At 44.5% G+C, this 23,848-nt stretch overlaps 1 long non-coding RNA gene across 1 annotated transcript; it reads right to left on the bottom strand.

The window, feature by feature from the left end:
- Positions 1–319: 319 nt before the first annotated feature.
- LOC139263830 (uncharacterized) lies at positions 320–7,315 on the bottom strand. Its single transcript, XR_011593218.1, has 2 exons — positions 7,150–7,315; positions 320–2,897 (listed from the first exon to the last, which is right to left on the bottom strand). It is a non-coding gene; the product is annotated as an uncharacterized lncRNA (long non-coding RNA).
- Positions 7,316–23,848: the final 16,533 nt, after the last annotated feature.

Raw genomic sequence — 23,848 nt, 5'->3', positions numbered from 1 at the left:
TGTCCTGTATACTGCTGGACAGGACCCCACACTCTCACAGGGGTCTCGCCTGCTGAACTCCTGATGAAAAGAGGTCTTAAGACCAAGCTATCTCTGGTGCATCCGGATTTAAATAATCATGTTGAATACAGAAGACAAAGTCAACAAGGGTACCACGATCGCGCAACTGTGTCACGCGAGATTTCTGTTAATGATCCTGTATATGTGTTGAACTATTGTCAGGGTCCCAAATGGATCGCTGGTGTGGTCATGGCCAAGGAGGGCAACAGAATATTCGTTATTGTGGAGTATTAAAAATATAACACTCACAGGAAAGGTCTTTTATAGAAAAAAGAGTTGTTTATTAAAACTTGATTAATCAAGGGAGATCTGGCCGCATCAGTGCCATTACTGAATGCTCTCCACGCAGATGTCACAGGACAGGCAGTGCAATTACATGTTTATAGAGTCGAAATACAGAAACTAGGTGGAGAAGTATTCCATTGGTTATTTGCCACCAGTCCCTGCCCACCTACCACTAATTCATTGGTTGTTACAGGTTACAGGCAATTTCTAATGATTCTATTGGTACATTCAGTTCTGACTGCTGTTGCTAGGGAACAGCCCCTGTAGGTTATGTGTACTTTCCTGGGAATCTTTGGCAGAGTCTGGTTACACTCTGCTGTAAAGAGGCTTTTGTCCCTCTTGTCTCCTGAGTATGGAACATCGTGGCCTCTCATTATTTCTGTGAGCAGTCTACGTAAATCGTGTGGGTGTTCTCATCTCCTAAGAGAATTTCTCTGACCTTAGTTTTTCTGCCTAATTCAGTTATTCTACCATGAACGCATTTTAAACCTTATTCTCAGTCTTTCTTACTTTATTTTAATTACACCGAATTACTTTACCCCTAATTAAGGTTTTTCGCCATTACAATCCTCCATTCGATTCGGTGGTAACCCCAAATACCCACCATGAACAACAATTTTCCTTTCCCTGCCTTATCCTGTCTTAATTCGTGTGTCTCCCGCCTCAGGATTGGGAAACTCACGACTCATATCAGGTAATAATGCCGCCTTTGTGTTTGATTACCCCTCTTTGGATCTAGCAAAGGCTTTCTGCGTTCTTGGTTACGGGCCTTGGCCAACTTCTTCATTCTGCGTCTCTTGTATCTGCCTGCACATTCTCCCAGGAGCATCATTACCATTATTGCTGCACTAGGACTAACACGTGGGATATCATTCTAATCCCATCTTGTAACTTTACTCGTGTGTGCCTCTCCTGTCTTTGCACTTGTTACATAACATCACCAACCAACTCAAGGCTATTACTATCTGTACTGCCACTAGGGTACTTGAGAGGATTCTTATCCACGGATGTATAATCTCTCGTATCAAGGCGGGTTTTTCAAGTTGTCCTGTATTTCGCTGTCCAGTTCTTTCCCTTTATCCTTTAGTTCATAATATCTTTTAATGTTATTTCTTAATAGTCCTTTGAGCTCAGTTAAATCTTCAAGTGACAAGGAAACTGCTGTGCTTGCTCTTCCATGTAATCATCAATATCTTGCTTAATCTCATCGCTTATATTTAATGTCATTATCTTCCTGGCGTGTATATACGTCATGCGTGCTCTTCCCATTGCCACCGACACTGGGAGTAAAGCAAAAGTTTGGCATTGTAATGTTGCAAGTCAAGCCTCCGTAATCGTAAGTTCCCAGGCGAGTTACCACACAATATTCTCCTTGCCCTTGATAGGTGTAATGTGTGGGTGCGGTTCAGGCAGGGCTTATTCCAATGACGCATCCTTCCGTAGTATTATCAAACCCGCAGCTATCCTTGCTCTTTGTCTCCCACTGGGTGAGGGCATATAGTTAGGCTTCCTTCTCTCCGGCACCCGGATAAAGACACTCCCCTTATATTTCCATTCTTTTTGATCTCATACTGGTCCATCGCGGATGTACTCTTCCCCTCGTATTATGTTTGTATCCCCTCACCTTCTCCTGTAACCGCATACACCCTAGTCATTCCTTTCAGGGTGCAGGCGTCTAATGGCCCAGTGTGCTGTGCCATTTCTTTCAACTGGGTGCTACTTATCCAATCTGGAACTCGCTCGGTTTGTATCTGATCCATATTGTGTCTCACCTGACCGATCATCCATCTCCCATAGGCATGACATGTGTCTCTTTTCCTGTCCTCGGCATCGTGCTCTCATTCCTGCTTATTTACCTCGTTAATTGTTCGTGCATGGCCTTCCAATATCGATATATAGCCTCTAGCAGTATTTTGGATATTTTAGATCCTAACTCTGAAGATTCTATCCCGATTCTGGCCTGTTTCCTCATTAGTGCCTCCATCGATCCCCTCAAACTATCTACTCTTGTCTGGATCGCCTGTATATCTAGTACATCTACTAGAGAGGTCCCTGTATTTATTCCAGTTAATACGTCATCTCCTCGGTCTTCCTCCTTTGTGTCTCAGTTGCTTGTGATCTCCCTTGATGTGTCACTAGCTTTTCTCAGGATTGTGTCCTGCAATCGTGTGTACAACGCTTTAGTCTTGGAGCTAAACTTTTCTGGCAGGTATTGGGCTGTTAAATTTATGCTCACAGGCAACATTTCATGCTGCACATTGTCAAACAACAACATTACTTCTGTTCCAGGTTTAACTACCACGCACTTTCCCAAGGGTAATTCTCCTGGTTTACAATATTCAGATAACATTTTGTTAGCCACTTATCGAGTTGCATCAAAATAAACGTCCTGATACTTGGATGCTGCCCCCTAGGGGCTGCTTTATGTAGTTGTTGTACCCTTTGCTGTGGGTATATGCTTCTGGGCCCCCTAGGGGCAGCCTTGTAGTTTATCCTTGTAGAATCGGAAGGGCGGTGGTGATCACGTTTATATTCTGTTGATAAAACACATCCTGGATATTCCAGGTTTTTAGTTAAAATCTTACCATTTCTATTTCAACTCGATTGTTTGCACCGTTTCTCCGGGCATGTGCCCTTTTCCAGATCCATTTTATTATTGGACATGGTCCTAGTTCCTTAGGATATTTCGTGTCCCAGGTACTGTACCACGGCTTGTCCAATTTATGCCTTTTTGGGATTTACTTTAAATCCTGCTTTCCGTTATCTCAAATGTATTTTCCATAACTAGAACAGAGTCTAGCACGTAGGCTTTGAAAGCTGCTTTCCATTATCTCAACTGTTCCAGTTTCAAGGTCATTACATCTCACTTTCTGTGGTTCTTCAACCATCGTATCTGAAGTCACAAGTTCAACTTATATTGTCCTTTGTTCTAAACTGCTAAAGCCTGCCGGTTTAACATTTTAATTTTTCCAAAGTCCCTTTTACACTTTTGCAGAGGAGTTTGACCTGATCCCTGAAGGTATTTCTAGATTGTTTCCAAACCTTTAAGTTTTATTTCTTTTTTTTTTAAAGAGATCAGATTTGACCTTTTTATTTTAAATTTATCGCATTTTGTTGTGCCTTTTCTTAACCAATGATACTTGAAACCTTCACAAAATTAACTCTTCATTCTTCCCACCCTAATTTCTGCTCCCCTTTTGTAGTATTTGTATTTATTGTTGAATTACAAAATGTCAAATATGATAATACTGTTTTTTGTTTTAATATCGGACTTCTCATTTATGCTTATAGTGATTCACAGATCACAGAATGCAAAGTACCGGTACTTGTTTTATAATTATGTGCCTAACTTCTGTTTTATAAGCTGAACATCAAAAATTCTAATCTTTTGCTCTGTAACTTCAATTTTGTGATACAGTATCTCCTAAATCTTTTTAAGCTTCAGCTTCTGACGGAGTATGTGTACTTTTATTAAAAAGGCTTCCAAACCCAAGATTTTCCAGTACAACCAAAATCTTTTATTTTACTGAGCAAGAAGCTTTCACGTCAAGATTTTACACAAAGGAAAATGGGGCATACTTCCCCAGCCTGCAGACTCGAGAGACCCACACAGGCTTTTTTTTTTAAAAGGCATTACAACTTCCATTCTCCGTTCTTTATTTTATTCCTAGACTAAATTTATGTCTGTCAACCCAATGTAATCAATGATTAGAAACATAGAAACATAGAAAATAGATGCAGCAGTAGGCCATTCGGCCCTTCGAGCCTGCACCGCCATTCAATGAGTTCATGGCTGAACATGCAACCTCAGTACCCCATTCCTGCTTTCTCGCCATATCCCTTGATCCCCCTAGTAGTAAGGACTACATCTAACTCCTTTTTGAATATATTTAGTGAATTGGCCTCAACAACTTTCTGTGGTCGAGAATTCCACAGGTTCACCACTCTCTGGGTGAAGAAGTTTCTCCTCATCTCGGTCCTAAATGGCTTACCCCTTATCCTTAGACTGTGACCCCTGGTTCTGGACTTCCCCAACATTGGGAACATTCTTCCTGCATCTAACCTGTCTAAACCGGTCAGAATTTTAAACGTTTCTATGAGATCATCTCTCATTCTTCTGAACTCCAGTGAATACAAGCCCAGTTGATCCAGTCTTTCTTGATAGGTCAGTCCCGCCATCCCGGGAATCAGTCTGGTGAACCTTCGCTGCACTCCCTCAATAGCAAGAATGTCCTTCCTCAAGTTAGGAGACCAAAACTGTACACAATACTCCAGGTGTGGCCTCACCAAGGCCCTGTACAACTGTAGCAACATCTCCCTGCCCCTGTACTCTCATCCCCTCGCTATGAAGGCCAACATGCCATTTGCTTTCTTAACCGCCTGCTGTACCTGCATGCCAATCTTCAATGACTGATGTACCATGACACCCAGGTCTCGTTGCAGCTCCCCTTTTCCTAATCTGTCACCATTCAGATAATAGTCTGTCTCTCTGTTTTTACCACCAAAGTGGATAACCTCACATTTATCCACATTATACTTCATCTGCCATGCATTTGCCCACTCACCTAACCTATCCAAGTTACTCTGCAGCCTCATAGCATCCTCCTCACAGCTCACACTGCCACCCAATTTAGTGTCATCCGCAAATTTGGAGACACTACATTTAATCCCCTCGTCCAAATCATTAATGTACAATGTAAACAGCTGGGGCCCCAGCACAGAACCTTGCGGTACCCGACTAGTCACTGCCTGCCATTCTGAAAAGTACCCATTTACTCCTACTCTTTGCTTCCTGTCTGCCAACCAGTTCTCAATCCATGTCAGCACACTACCCCCAATCCCATGTGCTTTAACTTTGCACATTAATCTCTTGTGTGGGGCCTTGTCGAAAGCCTTCTGAAAGTCCAAATATACCACATCAACTGGTTCTCCCTTGTCCACTCTACTGGAAACATCCTCAAAAAATTCCAGAAGATTTGTCAAGCATGATTTCCCTTTCACAAATCCATGCTGACTTGGACCTATCATGTCACCTCTTTCCAAATGTGCTGCTATGACATCCTTAATAATTGATTCCATCATTCTACCCACTACTGATGTCAGGCTGACCAGTCTATAATTCCCTGTTTTCTCTCTCCCTCCTTTTTTAAAAAGTGGGGTTACATTGGCTACCCTCCACTAAATAGGAACTTATCAAGAGTCTATGGGATGTTGGAAAACGACTGTCAACGCATCCACTATTTCCAAGGCCACCTCCTTAAGTACTCTGGGATGCAGTCCATCAGGCCCTGGGGATTTATCGGCCTTCAATCCCATCAATTTCCCCAACACAATTTCCCGACTAATAAGGATTTCCCTCAGTTCCTCCTTCTTACTCGACCCTCTGACCCCTTTTATATCCGGAAGGTTGTTTGTGTCCTCCTTAGTGAATACCGAACCAAAGTACTTGTTCAATTGGTCTTCCATTTCTTTGTTCCCCATTATGACTTCCCCTGATTCTGATTGCAGGGGACCTACGTTTGTCTTTACTAAGCTTTTTCTCTTTATATATCTATAGAAACTTTTGCAGTCCGTCTTAATGTTCCCTGCAAGCTTCCTCTCGTACTCTATTTTCCCTGCCCTAATCAAACCCTTTGTCCTCCTCTGCTGAGTTCTAAATTTCTCCCAGTCCCCGGGTTCACTGCTATTTCTGGCCAATTTGTATGCCACTTCCTTGGCTTTAATACTATCCCTGATTTTCCTTGATAGCCACGGTTGAGTCACCTTCCCTTTTTTATTTTTACGCCAGACAGGAATGTACAATTGTTGTAGTTCATCCATGCGGTCTCTAAATGTCTGCCATTGCCCTTTAGTGTTTTCTTTTGACAAGTAAGTGAGCGTGTCGAATTTTTTTTTTTAAACCACTGGGACCATGTATTTTTTATCTTTTGCTGAACAAACCTATCCTTTGTGCATTTCCTAGCTCCGTAACTTATTATCCGAATAAATCCACACCTGCGTTTCTAATTTAAAATATAATTCAATTCTAAGTTCACACTTTCTTAAAACTTCCCACATACAGGAAAACACTACAAAGGGTTAAAAAAATCTTTCACTCTGTCTGATAAAGTGAGTGGAGCTAAAACAAACAGACAGCTCTACCATTTTTTCAAATAGGCTTTCAGACACATAAAAAATTAATTAATTCCCACCTCAAAAATCACATAAGCACTTTCATTCAAAGGCAGACATTCACAAAAGTCTGTTTTTATTCAACAAAGCTTATTAATTAATTGTTTGGCCGGCGCTATTTTTGGATCCATACGTCACTTAAGATAGTCACTATCAGGTTTTTTTATCTTGTTGATTAAGCCCTTCCGGTCACCTGCATAGAATCTAGTAAGGGTGCCGCCTTCACCCCAGTCTAATTCTTTCCCCAACGCCATTCTGTGATCTGACTACGGGCGGTCCTACCGCACTGGCCCCTTCACGCGACTTTAATCCTGCCCCAAGATTTCCCTGTTCATGTATTCTAGATACCGACTGTCCCTCTACTCGGTTCCCCTACCCCTAGAGCCTACAGTCCCATCGATACCCTTATCAATTTATCTGTATTCTATATACTGATGGTGCCTCTACCCAGTTCCCCTTGAACTCAGAGGCCACATCCACATCGATGCCTTCTGATAGTGTCTATCGTGACTTCCCAGTTCCCCCAAATCTTTTACACCATAACAAATCTTACACAGATTCTGGTACCCCGGGCAACAGACATGTCTCGTAACGTCTCACATCGGATTATGAGAGGTAGTTAAAGATACTCACTCGTGATGGATTCGTATACGCTCATCTGTAGGCTGCCCATTGTACCTTGTTCGTGACGCGAAATGTTGTGGAGTATTACAAATATAGCACTCACACAAAAGGTCTTTTATAGAGAAAAGAGTTGTTTAATCAAGGGAGATCTGGCCGCATCAATACCGTCACTGAGTGCTCTCCACGCTGATCTCACAGGACAGGCGGTGCAATTACATGTTTATAGAGTCGAAATACAGAAACTAGGCGGGGAAGTGTTCCATTGGTTATTTGCTACCAGTTCCCGCCCACCTACTACTAATTCATTGGTTGATACAGGTTACAGGCAATTTCTAATGATTCTATTGGTACATTCAGTTCTGACTGCTGTTGCTAGGGAACAGTCCCTGCAGGTTATGTGTACTTTCCTGGGAACGTCTTCCCAGGCTTGTTATCTTTGGCAGAGTCTGGTTACACTCTGCTCTAAAGAGACTTTTGTCCCTCTTATCTCCTGTGTATGGAACATCGTGGCCTTCTCTCATTATTTCTGTGAGCTGTCTACGTGAATCGTGTGGGTGTTCTTATCTTCTAAGAGAATTTCTCTGACCTTAGTTTTTCTGCCTAATTCAGCTATTCTACCATGAACGCATTTTAAACCTTACACTCAGTCTTTCTTACTTTATTTTAATTACACTGAATTACTTTACCCCTAATTAAGGTTTTTCGCCCTTACAGTTATTAAGCTTAAGAATGGACAAACTTGCAGGGAAGAAGCTGAGGCACACAGACAAACCAGAACAGTCGGACGAAGAAACCATTGACGACCAACCAACCTACCAGCAGTCTTCAGAGAACTCGAAGGTCATCAGTGAACCCGGAATTTCCATCAAGGACGCGTTGAGTAAAAATGGACTTGCAATTCCTGACACGGCCACTGCCACCCCCAGCAAGTCAATCATTCAGCCATCAGCCACAACAGACCCCGCACACTCACCCAAGGCTGGAATTGAACTGAGACGGTCAACCCGGGAGCGCAAAGCACTGGACCGTCTCAACCTGTGAAAGACTGTGATAAGATCCCAAAGGGGGGTATTGTCATGTATGTACATTCTGTTTGTAGCCACTAGATGGCGTCATTATTGGATGGAAATTCCGGGTTCACTGATGACCTTCGAGTTCTCTGAAGACTGCTGGTAGGTTGGTTGGTCGTCAATGGTTTCTTCGTCCGACTGTTCTGGCTTGTCTGTGTGCCTCAGCTTCTTCCCTGCAAGTTTGTCCATTCTTAAGCTTAATAACTGTAAGGGCGAAAAACCTTAATTAGGGGTAAAGTAATTCAGTGTAATTAAAATAAAGTAAGAAAGACTGAGTGTAAGGTTTAAAATGGTGCTGCTCAGGTATAAAAGGCCAGCCATTTTGAGAGTCAGGCACTTTGACCCTAAATAAAGCAGAGCAAGGTTGTACCTTGCTTAGTTAAACAGTACTCAGTTTGAACCTTTATTGCATACATAGTGCCTGACTCAATATGGCCACAGCTAGAGTACTTAAGGAAGGATATACTTGCATTGGAGGCTGTTCAGAGAAGGTTTACTAGGTTGATTCTGGAGATGATGGGGTTGACTTATGAAGATAGGTTGAGTACGTTGGGCCTGTACACATTGGAGTTCAGAAGAATGAGAGGTGATCTTATCGAAACATAATATAATGAGGGGGCTCGACAAGGTGGATGCAGAGTGGATATTTCCACTCATAGGGGAAACTAAAACTAGGGGACATAGTCTCAGAATAAGGGCCCGCCCATTTAGAACTGAGATGAGGAGGAATTTCTTCTCTGAGGCTTGCAAATCTATGGAATTCCCAGCCCCAGAGAGCTATGGAGGCTGGGTCATTGAATATATTTAAGGCGGAGGTAGACAGATTTTTGAGCCTTAAGGGAATAAAGGGTTATGGGGAGCGGGCAGGAAAGTGGAGCTGAGTCCATGATCAGATCAGCCATGATCTTATTTAATGGCGGAGCAGGCTTGAGGGGCCAGGTATCCTATTTCTGCTCCTAGTTCTTATGTTCTTATGATGAATTTTTAAGACATGGATTGCTGGGGACCATTGGAGGGATATGCAAGGTGTGGTTGGTTGTTTGCAGGACTGCTTTGTGTCAATGGTATTGGGGGGAGAGGGATGAGTAGTTGTTGAATATGCTTCTGATATTGATCCACTGGTTTAACCTAAGTAAGCCTTGCATTAATAAGGGCATCTCTGGCATCCCAGGCAGCAGTGTGAGCAGCAGGTGGTGTACTGCCCTCATCACCTTAAAAGTCAAGACCCCTGGGATATTTAGTTCATTCACTACCTTAGTCAACCTGCAACCATGTCTCAGTAATGGCTACTAGATCAAACTCACTTTTAGAGGACAATACTCATAGCTGCTTTCTTACCTGCTAGTGGGAAAGGGTTTGTTCAGACTACTTTTGCTGAGAGTTTTCTTTCTACACTTTAGACGTTTTCTCAGTCACAGCAGCAATAGTGGTGCTTTTGCTGCCTTAGATTGGACCTCGGTCGAGGATCAATATGACCAGCACCAGGAGCAGCAACAGCCTGCTGTTGAGAGACCTGTTGCTGGACAGCACCCACGACACAGGGTGTACAGGCATAGGCCAAGTTTCCTTAGCATGTCCAAACAGCTGTGTTTCAGGAGGCTCAGGTTGTTGTGTCGGGTGGTGGAAGACATCTGCAGTCTCCTAGAATAAGACCAGCTGCCTGCTGGACCTGGTGGACACACATTTCCAGTGGCTGTCAAGGTCACCACCCCCCTCAACCTTTTAGCCTCTGAATTATTCCAGGCCTCTGTCGGAGACAGATCCTGAATCTCCCAGTTCGTGGCCCACAAATGATGCAAAAGACATGGTTGTAAGTTAGCCAAGGTTGTGAACTAAATATTCCAAGGTACTTGACTTTAAGAAAAGATAGACAAAATGGAAAAGGTGGCCGGGGGTGGGGGGGTGGGGTAGCCCTGAAAAAAGAGGATGAGATAAAGGCATAGTGAGAAAGGATCTTAACTCACAAAATCAGTATGTAGAATCAGTATAGATGGATCTAGAAAATAGCAAAGTACAGAAAACGCAGTGGGAGTAGTTTATAGGCTTCCTAACAGTAGTTAGTGTTGGACAGTGTATAAATTAGCAAATTAGAGGAGGTTATAAAAAGGGTATTGCAGTTATTATGGGAGACTTGAATCTTCATATAGACTAGGCAAGTCAAATTGGCAAAAGTAGTTTGGAGGATGAGTTCCTGGAATGCATTTGAGACAGTTTTCCAGAACAATATGTTGAACTAACTGGGGAACAGGCTGTTTTAGATCTAAGTGGAGAAATTCGGTAATGTCCCATTTGGGGAGTTAACTTTTTAAATTTTGAAAATTTAGCGCCAGGCATAAAGGAATCTGAAGTTCTTCTAAATTGGCCCCAGAAAGGAAGGGTACAGTAAATCAATCGCTAATGACCTCAGAGGGGCACTACCACCAGAGCACTACTGAATTTCAGGTGTCTTGTATTCAGCAATCACTCTTCAATCCTTCACACTGGCTCATTCCAGTTCATAAAGGGGAGGTTCTATCAAGCTGCAGCTGCTCATTTTCATCATTCTTCCAACTGAAGTCGTCCTGAGACTAACTGAGTGACCTCATGGCTATCCCTGCTCCCAATCCAGATCGAAGGGAGAGAGCTCGTCGGTTTAATGCCGCCCCATTGGAAGTGGCAATGGAACAAAGGAGGGAAGCACTGTTCCCTGCAAGTGGAAGGAGGCCATTGCCCCTGGTCTCCAGGGCAATATGGAGGGAAGTGTCTCAGGACATCTTGGGCAGTAGTTTCGTGGAACACAGCCTCACACAGTGCCATAAGAAGTTCAACGACCTCAGTCGGGTGGTCAAGGTGAATACATGCTTGAACAAGTCCTACATACCAGCATCTGCACCATAGTCTGTGCACACCATGCAAACCTGCACTCACCCACCACCGCAACTTCTTAAACTCACTTCCTCATCTCACGCCTTGCCTAAATTCACAGCTATTCAACAATGGCAGGAATATCTCCCAGAAACATAGCTGGACTCAGACTCACACATATTCCTTTCTTTTGCAGGCCAAGATGCCACACAATAGGAGGGAGCAGCAGAGGACAGGCGGGGTGAACCTCGGCTCCAGCTGCTCTCGGACCTCAAGGAGTGAGTGCTGCAGCTCATTGGGCAGCAGGTGGTGGGCCTGATGGCGTTCACAACAAGGGTGATGGCCATGCACTCCGAGATGATCGGTGCAATGGAAAGGGTGCCCAATAGCCTCTAGGCAATGGTAAGGAGCTTGGAGGAGTCCATGTCCAACATTGCACAGAGCTCTGAGCCCATCACTTCCAGTCTGCAGATGATGGTGGACTCCCAGAGAGACTGTGGGGACCCAGACATCATGACGCGTGCCATGGGCGATGTGGCAACCTCCATTGCAGCACAGGCAGAAGCAACGTAATGCCTTAGTGCTGTAAAGCAGAGAATGATTGCTGGCCTCGAAGCTCAGACTGCTCTCATTCAGTCTCAGCTGGTGTGCCACGCGAGCTCTGATTGCTGCCATCATCGCTGGATCCACCACAGTCCAGCAATGATCTTAATGAGTCGCATCAAGACACCAATCTGTGCTCCAGCAGATTGGTGGGATGCTGACGTGCTGCCCTGGGGGAGTGGCTGTGGGTCAGTGGAGCAGGAACCTGCTGTCGTCTCTCAGAATGACAGTATTTCTGATCCCACCACTATCACTCCACTTGTCACTACCTGTCATCTCGTCAGCCCAGTCTGCTGCCGCGCAGCCTGAGGTGGTGCAGTCTACAGCTGGGCCTTCCAGGCCCAGAGGTGGTCGAGGGCGTCCTGCAAGGCCATCTGTTGTCTCTGGCCCAGACACTCAGCAACCTTCCACCAGCCCTGCAGCCACTGAGGAGATGCTACGTAGAATAGGTAATGGCACTGTTAAGAGGGGATATAAGGTTTTGCACCAGGGTGAATAGTCAGTTTAAATGTTGTGTGTGTATATATATATATATATGTGTGCTTGATGATTTATGATAAAAATTTAATTTAAATGTTGCATATTTGGTGCTGTCTCTCATTTCAGTTTTGGGGCTCTGCTATGGAATGGGAAATTGATGTAATGATGGGGACGTGCAGATCAACTGGGAGTTGGGACGGAATTCATTGGAATGACCAAGATGAGGAGAAATTTATTCTCTGAGGGTTGTAAATCTATGGAATTCTCTGCCCCAGAGAGCTGTGGAAGCTGTCATTGAATATATTTAAGGCAGAGATGGACACATTTTTGAGTGATAAGTGGGGAGCGGGCAGGGAAGTGGAGCTGAGTCCATGACCAGATCAGCCATGATCTTATTGAATGGTGGAGCAGGCTCGAGGGGCCAAATGGCCTATTCCTGCTCCTATTTCTTATGTTTTTATGTTCTTATGAACTCTGATGAGGCGCTCGTGGACTGCCCTTGCAAAAGGCTGATTGAATGCCTTCTCCTCCTCCTCCTCATTCTCCTTCTCCTCCTTGTCCTCCTCCTCCTCCTCCTGAGATGGTGGAGCTATGCCTGTGGCAATAGCTGTGCCATTATGATGACCAAGTTGTGCAGCATGCAGCAGATGACGACGAAAAGGGACTCCTCCCGAGCGGTCAAGGCAATGGAACCATTGCCTGAGCACTCCGATGATCTGCTCAATGATATTCCTGGTGGCAGCATGGCTTTCATTATATGATTGCTGGGCAGGAGTGTTGGGGTTGCGGAATGGAATTATGAGCCTGGTGGAGAGCAGAAAACCCTTGTTTCTGAGCAGACAGCCGCAAGTTTGATGTGGTGGCTGGAAGAGAGCTGATGCAGGATGAAGGCATCGTGGCTGCTGTCAGAATAGTCGTCATTGATGGTGAGGATTTGCTGTGTGTGGACGCACATCAGCTGGACATTCAGTGAGTGGTAGCCTTTGCGGTTACGGAATACTTCAGGATTGTGATGCGGTGCCCGCAAAGCGACGTGAGTGCAGTCAATGGCTCTCTGCATCACGGGGAAGCCTGCTATCCTGGCAAAGCCACATGCACGCTCGTGCTGCTTCTGTCTGGTGATGGGGAAGGAAATGTGGTCCCTCCTCCTTCTGTAGAGAGCATCTCTGACCTCGCAGATGCAGCAATGGACGGTAAACTGGGAGATGTTGGAGATGTCTCCTGTTGCACACTGGAAAGATCCACCAGCGTAGAAATTGAGCACGTTGGTGACCTTGACTGTCACTGAGAGAGCTGTCTTCACCCTGGTCTGGTTGCAGGAGGTGGCAGAGCTCTGTGACCACATCCTTGCTGAAGCACAGTCTTCGAACACTGTTTCTTAGTGAAATTAATGTAGGAGAAATGGTGCCAGAATACCCTGGGTGGTTAAGTTATCCGGTTTAGAGCCCTGTGACACCTACCTCTGGCCACATTTTTGCAGTGTTTCTCTGTGCCTCACTTGCCTCCGACGGTGACACTGGAGCGCGAGGTTCAGTGCCAGTACAGCCTCCATGATATGATATAAATGTTGCAATTTCAAATCTGCCCTCAATGAAAGTCGGGAATCTTTAAGAGCCAGAACACTCCTTCAACTGAAAACTGCTCAAATCGGTTGAAATGCCTATCTGCCTATGTGAAACTAAGAGTGAAACATTATTGGCCAATTAAATTCACCGAATGCTGCTGCCTTTAAATAGCCCTCCTCCAGCCGAGACCCGACTGAAACCCGACTGCTGAAGCTGTCGTCGTGAGTAGCAGGTGCTAAACCAGGGGGTGAGGGCCAATTTTTGTTCCAGGGCACTAACGGGGTGCTGCACACGGTGATGACGTCAGCAGAGGCGCTACATGTTACCGCCGCTGCAAAACCCCCGCCGACTTTAGCGAGAGGCACTGTTCTTGCTGCACTCGGTCACAGTCTGATTTGCGGCATGTTCGTGGCCCGTAGTGCTAAAGGGAGCCACAAAGTAGCCCAATTTCTCCCCCCTAGTATTTTGTAAGGAGATGGTTAATAATTGTACAGTGAAGGGTCCTCTGAGGAACACTGATCATAATTTAGTAGAATATCATTCAGTTTGAGAATGATGTGGTTAAGTCAAAAACTGAGGTCTTGAATATAAGCAAAGCCAATTAAGTAGGGGTATTGGACGAGCTGTCCAAGGTAGATTGAGAAATTAGATTGAAAGATATGACTGTAGATATGCAATGGCTAACCTTTTTTAAATTCGTTCTGGGGTTGTGGGCAAGGCCAGGATTTATTGCCCATCCCTAACTGCCCTTGAGAAGGTGGTGGTGAGATGCTGCCTTGAACCGCTGCAATCCTTGTGGTGAAGGTACTCCCACAGTACTGTTAGGGTGGGAATTCCAGGATTTTGATCCAGCAACGATGAAGGAATGGCAATATATTTCCAAGTCAAGATGGTGTGTAACTTGGAGGGGAACTTGCAGGTGATAGTGTTTCCATGCACCTGCTGCCCATGTCCTTCTAGGTGGTAGAGGTTGCAGGTCTGGGAGGTGCTGCCGAAGAAGCCTTGCCGAGTTGCTGCAGTGGATTTTGTAGATGGTACACTCTGCAACCGTGGTGCGCCGATGGTGGAGGGAGTGAATGTTTAAGGTGGTGGATGGGGTGCCAATCAAGCAGGCTGCTTTATCCTGGATGGTGTCGAGCTTCAAGTGTTGCTGGAGCTGCACTCATTCAGGCAAGTGGAGAGTATTCCATCACACCCCTGATCTGTGCCTTGTAGATGGTGAAAAGGCTTTGGGGACTCAGGCGGTGAGACACCCACCACAGAATCCCCAGCCTCTGTCCCGCTCTTGTTGCCACAGTATTTATGTGGGTGGTCCAGTTAAGTTTCTGGTCAATGATGAGCCCCAGAATGTTGACGGTGGGGGATTCGGCGATGGTAATAGAAACATAGAAACATAGAAAATAGGTGCAGGAGTAGGCTATTCGGCCCTTCGAGCCTGCACCACCATTCAATAAGATCATGGCTGATCATTCCCTCAGTACCCCTTTCCTGCTTTCTCTCCATACCCCTTATCCCCTTAGCCGTAAGGGCCATATCCAACTCCCTCTTGAATATATCCAATGAACTGGCATCAACAACTCTCTGAGGCAGGGAATTCCACAGGTTAACAACTCTGAGTGAAGAAGTTTCTCTTCATCTCAGTCCTAAATGGCCTACTCCTTATCCTAAGACTGTGTCCCCTGGTTCTGGACTTCGCCAACATCGCAAACATTCTATCTGCATCTAACCTGCCCCATCCCGTCAGAATCTTATAAGTTTCTATGAGATCCCCTCGAATCCTTCTAAACTCCAATGTATAAAGGGCCAGTTGATCCAGTCTCTCCTCATATGTCAGTCCTGCCATCCCGGGAATCAGTCTGATGAACCTTCACTGCACTCCTTCAATAGCAAGAACGTCCTTCCTCAGATTAGGAGACCAAAACTGAACACAATATTCCAGATGAGGCCTCACCAAGGCCCTGTACAACTGCAGTAAGATCTCCCTGCTCCTATACTCAAATCCCCTTGCTATGAAGGCCAACATACCGCCTTCACCGCCTGTTGTACCTGTATGCCAACTTTCAATGACTGATGAACCATGACACCCAGACATTGAATATCAAGGGGAGGTGGTTAGACTCTCGCTTGTTGGAGATGGTCATTTCTTGGCACTTGGGTGGTGCGAATGTTACTTGCCACTTAGCAGACCAAGCCTGAATGTCGTCCCGGTCCAGGTCTTGCTGCATGTGGGCAACATTTTCTGAGGAGTTGGAAATGGAACTGAACACTGTGCAATCATCATCACTTCTGACCCTATGATGGAGGCAAGGTCATTGATAAAATAGCTGAAGATGGTTGGGCCCAGGAACACTGCCTTGAGGAATTCCTGCAGTGACGTCCTGGGGTGGGATGATTCACCTCCAACACTCACTACCATCTTCCTTTGTGCTAGGTATGACTCCAGCCACTGAAGTGCTTTCAACCTGATTCCCATTGACTTCAGTTTTACCAAGGCTCCTTGATGCCACACTCAGTCAAATGCTACCTTGATGTCAAGGGCAGTCACTCTCGCCTCACCTATGGAATTCACCTCTTTTGTCCATGTTTGGACCAAGGCTGTAATGAGATCTGGAGCCGAGTGGTCCTGGTGGAGCCAAACTGAGCATCGGTGAGCAGGTTATTGGTGAGGAAGTGCCACTTGGTAGCACTGTTGATGACACCTTCTGATGCTCGAGTGTAGACTGATGGGTGGTAATTAGCTGGATTGGATTCGACCGGCTTTTTGTGGACTGGACATACCTGTGCAGTTTTCCACATTGTTGGGTAGATGCCAGTGTTGTAACTGTATTGGAACAGCTTGGCTAGAGTCATGGCTAGTTCTGGAATACAAGTCTTCAGCACGACAACTGGGTTGTTGTCGGGGCCCATAGCTTTTGTTGTATCCAGTGCGCTCAGCCATTTCTTGTTATCATGTGGAGTGAATCAAATTGGCTGAAGACTGCCTTATGTGATGGTGATGGCCTCAGGAGGAGATCGATATGAAGATGGTTGCAAAGCCTTGTCTTTTGCACTTACTTGCTGGATTCCCCCACCATTGAGGATAGGGATATTCATGGAGCCTCCTCCTCCCGTTAGTTGTTTAATTGTCCACCACCAGTCATGACTGGTTGTGGCAGGACTACAGAGCTTTGATCTGATCTATTGATTGTGGAATCACTTAGCTCTGTTTATAGCATGCTGTTTCTGCTGTTTTGCATGCATGTAGTGCTGTGTTGCAGCTTCCCCAGGTTGGTACCTCACCAGGTACACCTGGTGCTGCTCCTGGCATACTCTTCTGCATTCTTAATTGAACCAGGGTTCGTCCCCTGGCTTGATGGTAATGATAGAGTGAGGAATATGCTGGCCATGAGATTACAAATTATGGTGGAATACAATTCTGCTGCTGCTGACGGCCCACAATGCCTCATGGATGTCCAGTTTGGTGCTGCTAGATCTATTCTGAATCTAGTCCATTTAGCATAGTGGTAGTGCCACAAAACACGATGAAGGATGTCTTCAGTGTGAAGATAGGACTTCATCTTCACAAGGACTGCTACCAATGCTGTCATGGACAGATGCATCTGCGATATGTAGATTGGTGAGGATGAGGTCAAGTAGGTTTTTCCTTCGTGTTGATTCCCCCACCACCTGCTGCAGGCACATTCTGGCAGCCATGTCCTTCAGGTGTCGGCCATCTCGGTCAGTTATGGTGCTCATGAGCCACTCTTTATGATGGACATTAAAGTCCCCCACACAGCCTACATTCTGTGCCCTTGCTATCCTCAGTGCTTCTTCCAAGTGATAGCTTGTAATCAGCAGGAGGTTTCTTTGCCGATGCTTGACCTGAAGCGTTGAGACTTCGTGGGATGCGGAATCAATGTTGAGAACTCTCAGGGCCACTCCCTTGCGACTGTATACCACTGTGCCGCCATCCCTGGTGGGTCTGTCCTGCCGGTGGGACAGGATATAGCCAGGATTGGTGATGGAGAAGTCTGGAACATTGGCGAAAAGGTATGATCCTGTGAGTATGACAATGTCAGGCTGTTGCTTGACTAGTCTGTGGGACAGCTCTCCCAATTTTGGCACAAGTCCCCAGATGTTAGTGAGGAAGACTTTGCAGTTTCACCAAGACTGGGTGTGCTGTTGTCGTGTCCGAAGCCGGTGCAAAGGTCGATTCAAAGAAACAATTCATAATTTTCAATGAACATACATTCCTTTGAGGAATAAAACTCCATGGGAACAGTGGTCCAACTGTGGCTAACTGAACAGGTTAAGGATAGTTTTGGATTAAAAGAAAAGGCTTACAATGTTGAAAAAAGAGTAGTAAGTGTAAGGAATAGGAGGGTTTTAGAAATCAGCAAATGGTGACGAAGAAATTGATAGAGGGACAAAATGAAATATGAGAATAAACTAGCAAGAAATATAAAAACGTATTGGCCCATATTTTCGGGTGCATACGAGAGCCAGAACTTGCGATCTGTCAAGAAACCTTGTGACGGATCGTAGCCATACCCGGGAAAATGGCATCCGTGGGTGGAGATTTAGGCTATTAGCCCAACCATTGCCCAGAGAATACCCGTGAAATTCTTATGCCTGGTAAAAGCAGACATAACGCCTGGTCACCACACGCAGTTCTAGTCACCACATTACAGGAAGGATGTGATTGCACTAGAGAGGGTACCGAAGAGATTAATGAGGATGCTGCCTGGACTGGAGAATTTTAGCTATGAGGAAAGATTGGATAGGCTGGGTTTGGTTTCTTTGGAACAGAGGAGGCTAAGGGGACACCTTATTGAGGTGCATAAAATTATGCTGGGCCTAGATAGAATGGGCAGGATGGACCTATTTCCCTTAGCAAAGGGGTCAACAACCAGGGGGCATAGATTTAAAGTAATTGGTAGAAGATTTAGAGGGGATTTGAGGGGAAATTTCTTCACCCAGAGGGTGGTGGGATCTGGAACTCGCTGCCTGTAAGAAGGGTAGAAGCAGAAACCCTCACCACATTTTAAAAAGTACTTGGATGTGCACTTGAAGTGCCTTAACCTGCAAGGCTACGGACCAAGAACTGGAAAGTGGGATTAGGCTAGATAGCTCTTTCCTGGCCGGCGCGGACACAATGGGCCGAAATGGCCTCCTTCCGTGCAGTAAGTTTCTATGATTTACTAGGGTAAGAGTTTAAGTGAATATATATATTTTTTTAAATCAATTATTTAAACATTAAAACACCTGTAAAATAAGTTATGGTTATTTTTAGCCTCTTTAAAACATTTACATTTATTTTTTTAATTACATTTTTGTTTTAAATGTTTAATTAGATGATATTTTAATTAATTTTAAATATGTAATTTAAAAAATGTATTTGTTATGTAAATGTTTTTTATGATCCTCTGCATGAAAAAGGATCCACCTTTTATTGGTTGGGCCGGTCCACGTGATCCCAGGGGTGCGTGCGAACTGCCTGCTCCCAGGGGATACGTAGGCCTCTATGTAGGCCTACGCATAAGAGGCCTAGGAGCGTGCATAGATTTTTTGCAACTCTGAGGCATCCGCACGTGGGAATCCTCCGACTGCAAATTCAGGTTCATTGTAAGAGCTTCTACAAGTCTGTAAAAAGGAAAAGATTAGCACATGTAAATATGGGTCCCTTAGAAGCTGGGACAGGAAAAATTATAATGAGAAATAAGGAAATGGCAGAGAAACTAAACATAGAAACATCGCAACATAGAAAATAGGTGCAGGAGTAGGCCATTCGGCCCTTTGAGCCTGCACCACCATTCAATAAGATCATGGCTGATCATTCACCTCAGTATCCCTTTCCTGTTTTCTCTCCATACCTCTTGATCCCTTTAGCCATAAGGGCCATATCCAACTCCCTCTGGAATATATCTGACGAACTGGATTCAACAAATCTGCGGTAGAGAATTCCATAGGTTCACAACTCTCTGAGTGAAGAAGTTTCTCCTAATCTCAGTCCTAAATGGCTTACCCCTTATCCATAGACTGTGACCCCTGCTTCTGGACTTCCCCAACATCGGGGAGCATTCTTCCTGCATCTAACCTGTCCAGTCCCGTCAGAATTTTATATGTTTTCTATGAGATCCCCCCTCATTCTTCTAAACTCCAGTGAATACAGGCCCAGATGATCCAGTCTCTTATATGTCTGTCCTTTCATCCCTGGAATCAGTCTGGTGAACCTTCGCTGTACTCCCTCAATAGCAAGAACGTCCTTCCTCAGATTAGGAGAACAAAACTAAACATAATATTCCAGGTGAGGCCTCACCAAGGCCCTGTACAATTGCAGTAAGACCTCCCTGCGCCTATACTCAAATCCAGTAGCTATGAAGGCCAACATGTCATTTGCCTTCTTCACCGTCTGCTGTACCTGCATGCCAACTTTCAATGACTGATATACCATGACACCCAGGTCTCGTTGCACTTCCCCTTTTCCTAATATGCTGCCATTCAGATAATATTCTACCTTCATGTTTTTGCCACCAAAATGGATAACTCAAATTTATCCACATTATACTGCATCTGCCATGAATTTGCCCACTCACCTAACCTGTCCAAGTCACCCTGCAGCCTCTTAGCATCCTCCTCACAGCTCACACCGCCACCCAGGTTAGTGTCATCTGCAAAATTGGAGATATTACACTCAATTCCTTCATCTAAATCATTGATGTATGTTGTAAACAGCTGGGGTCCCAGCACTGAGCCCTGGGGCACCCCACTAGTCACTGCCTTCCATTCTGAAAAGGACCCATTTATCCGGACTCTCTGCTTCCTGTCTGCCAACTAGTTTTCTAACCACATCAATACATTGCCCCCAATACCATGTGCTTTAATTTTGCACAACAATCTCTTGTGGGGGACCTTGTCAAAAGCCTTTTGAAAGTCCAAATACAACACATCCACTGGTTCTCCCTTGTCCACTCGACTAGTTACATTCTCAAAAAATTCGAGAAGATTTGTCAAACATGATTTCCCTTTCATATATCCATGCTGACTTGGACCGATCCTGTCACTGCTTTCCAAATGCGCTGCTATTTCATCTTTAATAATTGATTCCAACATTTCCCCCACCACTGATGTCAGACTAGATGGTTTATAATTACCCGATTTCTCTCCCTCCTTTTTTATAAAGTGGGGTTACATTAGCTACCCTCCAGTGCATAGGAACTGATCCAGAGTCGATAGACTGTTGGAAAATGATCACCAATGCATCCACTATTTCTAGGGCCACTTCCTTAAGTACTCTGGGATGTAGCCTATCAGCCCCTGGGGCTTTATCGGCCTTCTAACCAATCAATTTCCCTAACACAATTTCCTGACTAATAAGGATTTCCTTCAGTTCCTCCTTTTCGCTAGATCCTCGGTCTCCTAGTATTTCCGGAAGGTTATTTGTGTCTTCCTTCATGAAGATAGAAACAAAGTATTTCTTCAATTTGTCTGCCATTTCTTTGTTTCCCATTATATACTCACCTGATTCTGACTGCAAGGGACCTACGTTTGTCTTCACTAATCTTTTTTCTTCAAACATCTATAGAAGCTTTTGCAATCACTTTTTATGTTCCCAACAAGCTTCCTCTCATACTCTTTCCCCCTCCTAATTAAAGTCTTTGTCCTCCTCTGCTGGATTCTAAATTTCTCCCAGTCCTCAGGTTTGCTGCTTTTTCTGGACAATTTATATGCCTCTTCCTTGGATTTAACACTATCCCTAATTTTCCTTGCTAGCCACCGTTGAGCCACCTTCCCCATTTTATTTTTACTCCAGACAGGGATGTACAATTTTTGAAGTTCATCCATGTGATCTTTAAATGTTTGCCATTGCCTATCCACCGACAACCCTTTAAGTATCATTCGCCAGTCTATTCTAGCCAATTCATGTCTCATACCATTGTTAAGTTCAGAACCCTAGTCTCTGAATTAACTGTTTCACTCTCCACCTTAATAAAGAATTTTACGATATTATGGTCATTCTTCCCCAAGGGGCCTTGCACAACAAGATTGCTAATTAGTCCTTTCTCATTACACATCACCCAGTCTCGGATACAAAGCAAATATTTTGTATCTGTCTTCACAGTAGAAGATACAAAAGCATACTGGAAATAGTGGGAAACCAATGGTCTAATGAGAGTGAGGAACTTAAAGTAATTAATATTAGTAAAGAAAACGTACTGGAGAAATTAATGGACGAAAAACCAACAAGTCTCCTGGACCTGATGGCCTACATTCTAGGTTTTTTTTAAATTGAGGTGGCTACAGAGATAGTGGATGCATTGGCAGTCCTCATGGATTATGTGCGAAAAGTGGAATTATCCACTTCAGTAGGAAGGATGGAAAAGCACATTATCTTTTAAAAAAATTGCAAGACGATTAAATGTTGGTATTCAGAGGGAATTGGGCGTCCTTGTACACAAATCACAGAAAGTTAACATGCAGGTAAAGCAAGCAACCAGGAAGGCAAATGTTATGTTAACCTTTATTACAAAGGGTGTTGGAGAATATGAGTAAGGAAGTCTTGCTGCAATAATGGTGAGACCACACTTGGAGTCCTGTGTAAGACCTCCTTATTTAAGGAAGGATATGCTTGCCTTAGAAGGGGTGCAACGAAGGTTCAGTTGATTGATTCCTGGGATAAAATGGTTGTCGTATGAGGAAAGATTGAGTAGAATGAGCCTATATTTTCTGGAATTTAGGAGAATGAAAGGTGTTAATGAAACCTAAAATCCTTCGAGGGATTGACTGTGTAGAGGTTGGGAGGCTTTTTTCCCTGGTTGGAGAGTCTAAAATTAGGGGATCATAGTCTCAAGATAAGGAATCGGCCATTTAGGAGTGAGATGAGGAGAAACTTCTTCACTCAGAGGGTTGTGAATCTTTGGAATTCTCTACCTCAGAAGGCTGTGGATGCTCAGTCGTGGGGTATATTCAAAACTGAGATCAATAGATTTTAGATACGAAGGGAATCAAGGGATATGGGGATAGGCCAGGAAAGTTGAGTTGAGGTAGAAGATCAGCCATGATATTGAATGGCAGAGCAAGCTCGAGGGCCTTATGACCTTCTCCTGCTCCTGTTTCTTATGTTCTTGTGTACTGTGTATTTATTGCAGTATTTGGGTGAGTTTGATTCAGCCCTTTCAATTGTTGTTGTGTTCTCTCTTTGCTTTCACTGGTGAGTTTCAGGGAGTCCGGGAAACCTGTGGATGGGTCGTTAAATTTAAAAGGGAGTTGAAATAGCGCTCCAATTGAATGATTAGCATATATTAATAGGCAACCGCCTCTCCCAAGGGGGTTGCGTGCAAACATCCGACCGAGCTCCAGTTAAACGCGGAACTTGGCGTGTTGGAGCCGGCTTTCCAACTCGATCACCTTTTTGTTGGTTTTAACCTCCCATCCGCATCCAAACCCATGCACTCCTTCAGGTTAAAATTCCCCGTTAGAGATCAGCCTGGTGACTCTTCTTTGCACTCCCTCCAGTGCTTGATTGTCTGTCCTGTTCCTTGGTTACCAAAGCTGGACACAATATTCAAGGTGTGGCTGTCTAAGAAGCACTTTGAAGTTTTATCATTACAACAAAAGCAAAATACTGCAGATGTTGGAAATTTGAAATAAAAACAGAAAATGCTGGAAAACACTCAGCAGGTCAGGCCGCATCTGTGAGAGAGAAACAGAGTTAGGCCCTGAAATTGCGGTTCAGGCTTTAGAGATATAAGTCTAGAGAGTATGCAAGGGTTTTTTGCGGATGCCTCCGACCGCAAACATTTTTACGAAAGTACCCGGTGGTCCTGGAGGGACGAAAACCTCTGGTCCTGGGCCGAGATGCACAGCCGGGAACAGAGGCCCACCTATCCCAGGAGCGTATGTGTATGACTGGGATCACGTGGGTCAGACCAACCAATCAAAATGGAGTATTCACATTGATAGATATGGTGAGTTCGGTTTGTACAGAGCTTCCATAAATATAAATGGGGATACCCCAAAAACACAAACACATTACATACATAAATACATAAATCACATATTTAACATTAATTGAAATTGAATTTAATTAATGTTACAGACAAAAAACAATTTTTAATATGTTTTAACAGGAGTAAAAATACCTTAATGGACTTGGTTTTTAGTATA

The sequence above is a fragment of the Pristiophorus japonicus genome, chromosome 5, assembly GCF_044704955.1.
Source record: "Pristiophorus japonicus isolate sPriJap1 chromosome 5, sPriJap1.hap1, whole genome shotgun sequence".
In the NCBI taxonomy this organism is placed as follows: Eukaryota; Metazoa; Chordata; class Chondrichthyes; family Pristiophoridae; genus Pristiophorus; species Pristiophorus japonicus.
This window is presented reverse-complemented; position numbering and strand designations above follow the sequence as displayed.